Source organism: Balaenoptera acutorostrata, chromosome 10 (assembly GCF_949987535.1).
Source record: "Balaenoptera acutorostrata chromosome 10, mBalAcu1.1, whole genome shotgun sequence".
In the NCBI taxonomy this organism is placed as follows: Eukaryota; Metazoa; Chordata; class Mammalia; order Artiodactyla; family Balaenopteridae; genus Balaenoptera; species Balaenoptera acutorostrata.
The window spans coordinates 41642130-41648386 of NC_080073.1; the positions used below are offsets into that span (position 1 = coordinate 41642130).

Genomic DNA, 6257 nt, shown 5'->3' on the forward strand with positions numbered 1-6257 from the left:
TCACCCGTCCTCTTGCTGGGCCTCCCCAACACCTACTGAATTGGGGCCCCTGGACAGGGCTTCAGGAGATTCCCAGGGCAGCTTGGGCTGCTGTGTCAGACCCTTTCAGCACAGCCATAGAGCCAGCAGGGGCCTTCGAATTAGACAGCGAGTGAATTGACAACTGAGGTCAGTTCTTCATTTACAGAAGAGACACCTGGAGCCAGGTAACCACCTGCCGTGTGGGTGCCTGGGGAGGCTGATGGAGATGGCCACCTGCGGGCAGGTGAGTCCCCGCTCCAGTGATGGCCTCCCCCGGCTGCTGCAGGAGCCCCTTCGCTGCAGTGAGAGCACTGGTGTCCACTCTGTGAGTCTGGCTGGGAACCAGGAACTCTCGCGCCTCGGGTGATCCAGCTGACGTCAAAAGCAGCCTCTGTCCTCCGTCCTTCTGGTCCCCATCTCTTCTTCAGGATGAGGATTCTGCTTTCAGCAGTGATCGTGAGGAAGTGGTAAAATTCTTCACAATCAATCTCAATCAGGACTTCATGATCACCAGGGCCTGAGAGGAGAGAGGCCAAGGGAGATGCTTTTCACTGACGGCATTCTGACAGGCTACAAAAAGCCACACTGGCCCTGCCCTCAAGGGCCTGGACTTGGGGCTGAGAAAGACAGAGACACCTGAGAGTTATTAAATGGCCTCTCAGTGAGCAGATGTGTCCGAGTCACACGCCCCAACCCCCCCACTTTTCTCCCCCAGTGCAGCCCTGGTCCTGCATGCAGTCTCTCATGCAACCTCTCAACCCCTGCTTCCCCCCCCACCCTTTACTTCCCTTCAACAGTCAAACCTGTCAGCTGCCACCTCCTGCTCTCCAGCTCCTGCCCCTCCTTGTTCTGTCCCCTAGAAATGTCCTCCTCCAGTCCCACTGGGTCCCAGGCTGCTCCATCCTCGCAGGCCCGGCTCTCATGAAGCCCCGTGTCCCAGGGCGGGAGTCTCCCCGCTCCCCAGCCCTTCTCCAGGGCCCCTTCCCCGGCCTCATCACGTTACTGGTGTGTGACTGGTGGGTGCCTGCTTCCCCCCAGTTCACCAGGCACACAGCTCACTGTACTTGCTTGGCCGAGAGAAGGGGGAACCGGATCCGAGTTCTGACCAAGTCTCTGTTTATTCAGACCACCCCTGAGGGTGCTGGGAGCTAGGGCACAGTCTGGGCAGCCCCTTGCCCACTGCAGCCCCAGAGAAGGCTGGAAGGAGTTGAGGTGGGGGGTGAGAGAGCAGTCAGAGCAATGCTGTGTAACCCGAGCAGGGACCTGAGTGAGGGCCACATGGCCTCAGCTGTTGGGGCTCCTAGAGGGATAGCTGCTTACTGTGGGGTCAGCGAATGGCAGGGACTGCCCTCCTGTGGGCACTGGGGAAGGGATAAGTTCAGGGTTAGGGTCAAGGTCAGAGTCAGGGTCAGTGTCAGGTTAGGGTTAGGGGTTAGGATTGAAGTGAGAGTGAGAGTCAAGGTCAGGTTCAGGTCAGCTCAGGGTCCTAGTGCAGGTCAGGGCTTTCCTGGTTGGCTTGGTCAAGAGTTGTGCAGAAGTGAGCTCTGGCTTTTATCTCACTGTGAGCAAGAACCAGGGATGGGGACCAGGCTGCCAAGGCCTTGACCTGTCCATGACCTCGGCCAAGTCCTTCCCCTAACTGGGTCCTCTGCGCTGTGTATAAGGAAGGTTGCTGCTAGGCACTATTGTTCTGCCATCTAGGAAGGAGGAGGAGACCTGGAGCGGAGGAACATATGTTCTGCTCCTGGAGAAACACAGGACTGAGCGGCTAGGTCAGGATGGGAACTGAACCCAGACAGCCTCACACCAGAGCCCAAGCTCCACCTGGGGGGTGAGCTGGAGCTCAGGAGTCGGGGCCACCTCCCCTCTCCCCACATGCACAGGAGGTGCCTCGAGATGGGCAAGTCTTTCCCAAAGCCACCTCTGCATGTGCCCCTGGATGAGGCCTGCCCCCTCAGATCCAAGGGGGGCTGGCAAGAGACCAGGAGAGGGGGAGGTGGTCCCATCAGCAGGACCAGGTTGGGGGTGACAGATCCAGCAATCAGTTCAGTTTAGAGCACTAGCTGTGGTCTGGAGGAAGCACACAAGAGAAGTTTGGTTTTGTTCTTGTTCTGTTCTGACAGTAGAGGGAGACCACAGGGCACCAGCAGTAATAAGATGACGCTAAGGGAGATCATATCAGCAACTAGAAAATTAATCTTACTTTGTCATTTTGGTGGAGGCCATCCTGCCTCCCGAGTCAGTAGTCCTCAGTTCAGAGTGTCGCGAGAGTGGGTGTCCAGGACTTAGATCAAAGGCAGTGGTGATGGTCTGGGACGAGGTTGCCAAAGCATTCTGAGACAACAGGCTGGTCCAGGTGTCCTGCAGGTGAGAGCCAAGTCGCTAACGCCCCCCTTCCCAATGTCTCTGACCTTCGGGAGTCCGAGGTGCTCCTTCCCCACCAGCGGAGCAGCTGTCCTTTCACGGCTGCACGGTCAGTATATGTATGACCTGTCCCTGCAGCACAGGGACTTTACCCTTTTAGAAGTCCTCGCCATTTCTTACTCTGGCTGGATTCATCCCTGGGAGATTCCTGTGTGGCATCCCAGAACGTGGTGGCCATGCTGGCAGGACCACCTTAGGAGCTGTCATCTCATACTCATGCTCATTATCAGCAATGTCCACAATTGCCTGATCCAGCAAGCATAGGCATGAGGTAAGGGAAGCCCCAGGCTTGTCATCTCAGAATGTTTGGGCAACCTCGTCCCAGACCATCACTACTGCCTTCAGGAAACCAGGCTACAGGACCTGTGGGTGGCAGAGCAGAGCTGAAGGTGGGCACAGCAGGGGAAAAGGGAAGCGGGAGAAGGCGCATTACATGAAAGGTCCCATGAGTGCCAGATAGTTGTCTGCTGTTGGCACTCGTGACCATGAGGCTGGCATCACTGTCTGACTAGATGTGTTCAGGGAGTTCAAATATGTAGCAGCACATTTAGGAGTTCTCAAATGGTATGGCCTGCGTTTGCTCTGCAAGTGGGAATTGTTGTGTTGTACCCAGAAATGGTATCACTGTAGTCAACACCCAGTGGTACCCCTGGGACAAGGGTAAAGGATTTCTAGAGTCTATTTGCCAGGACTGGCCGGGTCTAGTGCACTGGACCGTGCACCCCAGAGTTCTCTTTGTTACTTGCTGGTGGAGCTGCCAGTCAGGCACATTAGCCAGGCCTCCTTGGCCTCAGGTGCTGGCATTGCCAGGCTTTGATCTATGGCTTGATTGCCATGCCCTTTGTGATGATGTATCCAGGTGGCTGTGGTCTTTACCTGTGTGATGCAGAATTGGTCAGCATGTCAGTTCCACTGATGTTCATTGCCAAAGCATCCTTTTCCATGGGTCATGGACAGAGTGCATGGGTCCTGTGCAGTCTGCTGCCACAGTGTTTGTCCCTAAGGGGCTGGGATTCGATCCAGGTTGTTCGGTTGTCAGGTGCTACACTGATGTCCATTGGCTACTGGCTGCAAGTTGGTGAAAATGTAACAAGATGTGTTCAGGGGGTGTCTTCCAGGACAAGCACCAGTCTGCATCTCTGTCCAAGGGCAGAGTTTTTTCCTTTCTGCATGCTTTGGCTTTTTCCTGTGGCTGCCCAGCCACAGTGGACTGTTTAATATAACTGGTCTGACTGTGCATCGGGCCCAGGCATCCTCTGGGACCTTGGTGTACTGAAGACCCCACGTCTGAGGGTCACCCATTCACGCAGGTGAGAGAGTCCGTTGATGGCTGGTTTACTCCTTTCTTGGATGTACCAGTTTCATTTAATAACAGGTGCTTGCTGGGCAGGGCCCACTTTATCCCATAACAGATGTGCCGGGGAGGAGCAACACAGGGGAGCTGGTCTCTCATTGTCCACCTATGCCCAGTTAGAAGCCAAGTTAATTGGCCCTCACATGGGGTATGCTGAGCCGTGACTGTCAGGCAACTGCCACTCAAAACACCAGGGGTCGCCTTTGCTGCGTGTCAACTTCCTTCTGCCCCAGGCTTCAGGTTGCATATCTCAGTCCCGCACACTGTCATTGGAAAGGCTCTTTAGGACAAATTGGCCTGAGCGGGAGGCAGTCTGTACAGCCTGCTGGTTGCTTTCTTTAAGCACTTCTGCGTCCACAGCTCTTTAGTTGGTGTGTGGTGATCTCCTTCCCCGTCCACCCTTGTCTTCTAAACTGCTTTACTGCCACCACGTGGCTGGGCCGGGGAGCCTGGAGGGCACCTATTGGGCACCAGTCCCAATGTCACTGTCCTAACTGTGGCCTTTCCCCAATGGCAGCATCCCTCACAGTAAGGAGAAGTAGTTCTCATCCTAAAACCTCTATTTCCACAAGGCATTATTCAGCAGGGTCAGCTACCTGGGTGTGTGGAATGTCCACCAAATGAAACAACACAGGTTAGTTTCAAGCACGTGGTAGGGCCAGTGTTGGCTGAAACGGCACCTTTGTAACCTAAAAAGGACAGCCTAAAGCACTATCCTTGCCTGGAGAGGAGCGGCCAGAGATCTCATCAGGAGCATATAGGGCCACAGCCCCGTGGAGTGTGGCTTTTTTCCCTGTTAAGACAACCTTCTGACTGGAGTTACAAATCCAGCACACAGTGATAGCTTCTGCATCAGAAACATAGGTTCCTCCACCTTGTGAGGGACAGCAGTTCTTTTCTTGATGCCCGAGGGAGGCACCCCCTTCTCAGAGTTCTGGGTTCCTTCCCCATAGGGCCCATCTTCCAAGTTTCTATGTTTTCGTTATCTTTAGCCTCCCCCATTTCTTCCTTCAGCCCTAGGGAGAGGAAGCTGCTTTATATAACTGTTTGAGCATTCTTTTTTTTGCCTTTTTAGTTCTTCAGTTGCTGGGTGTGGTAGGCAGAATAATTGTCCTCCGAAGATGTCCACAACCTAATCCCTGGAAGCTGAGAATAGGTCACCTTACATGGCAGAAGGGACTTTGTAAATGTGGTTAAGTTGAGGACCTTGTGATGGGGAGCTGATCCTGGGTTACCTGGGTGGGTTCAATCTAATTATGTGGGTCCTTAGAAGTTGAGGAGGGAGACAGAAGAGAATCAGAGGGAGATGTGACCACCGAGGAATGGCCTGGGAGATGCAGGGGTGGAGCACGGGAATGTGAGAGCCTCTAGAAACTGGAAAAGGCAAAGAAATGGATTCTCTCCTAGAGCTTCCAGAAAGGAACACAGCCCAGTGAGAGCCGTGTTGGATTTCTAACCTACAGAAATGAAAGAGAATGCATTTGTGTTGTTTTAAGTGACCAAATTTGTGATAATTTGCTCTCGCAGCAATAAAAAACACATAACTGGTTAATGCTCTTATATTAAATTCTCTTTGTTAATAACTGGTGAGGTTTCATCCTCCCTGCCCTGGGCTAATTCAGAGACTCCCTCCAACTCCCTCACGTCCTGCATGTTCCTGTCACTCCAGATGGTGGGCAGTGTGAGCTCAGGGCAGATCCCATCTCTCCTACCTCTATCTCTCATGCTGAGTGGCTCTGACGTGCAGGAAATTCTTCCCTCTGATGAGGCTCTGTGTGTCTCTAATCTTGTGTGTCCTATAACTGGCCCCTGGATGGCGCAGACCCCACAGGATTGCCAGGCTCCCAGGAAGCTAAGATTCTATTCCCTCCTTGCTTGTGACATCTTCAACTTATAAAGTACCCTGTCATCATGTAGGGCCTCCCCAGAGTTGGGGCTTTTGGCCCCAAACCCTCTTCAGCCTTTCACTTTAGGCCCTTCTGGTCACGTAGACCCAACTCACTCAGGGCAGGTAACAAATCACACGCCCTCCAGTTCTCTCTCATAAAAAGGGATGGTGTACCTTCCTCCACAGACCACAAAAACAAGCACCAGATAAACTGAATAGTTAAAAGGTAAAAATAAAACTAAATATATTAGAAGAAGAGATAGCAGAATAAGTCCCCAAATTAGTATGCGAAAGATCATTTTATTTAAGTATGAGCATGAACTCCTGTTGATGCTGCCTAATGGTTTTGGGGACCAAGTTAAAATAGTAGACCACCTGGTAGACTGTACCAACTATCAGTGCATAAGCTAGAAAATTCATTCAAGAAGTGGAGGGTAAAATGAAGTTCTTGTACATGTAAATAGACAATAGATTTAATGTTGGTGAGCAGAATATCCAAGATGACCTTGAAGTTTCAGGAACTGTTGACTGAGCATGGCTGTGCCCCTGGTATTACTAGAGAACATAGAA

General features: G+C 52.6%; 1 protein-coding gene across 3 annotated transcripts in view; it reads left to right on the top strand.

The window, feature by feature from the left end:
- The window catches only part of ALS2CL (ALS2 C-terminal like), a 30257-nt gene extending 24000 nt beyond the window's left edge, over positions 1–6257 (top strand). For 2 of the 3 annotated variants that reach the window (XM_028163187.2, XM_028163188.2), the window contains one exon: positions 188–6257. The gene's annotated coding sequence lies outside the window, so the exon portion shown is untranslated. The remainder of the gene's footprint in view (positions 1–187) is intronic. The other variant, XM_028163186.2, reaches the window with a different exon arrangement.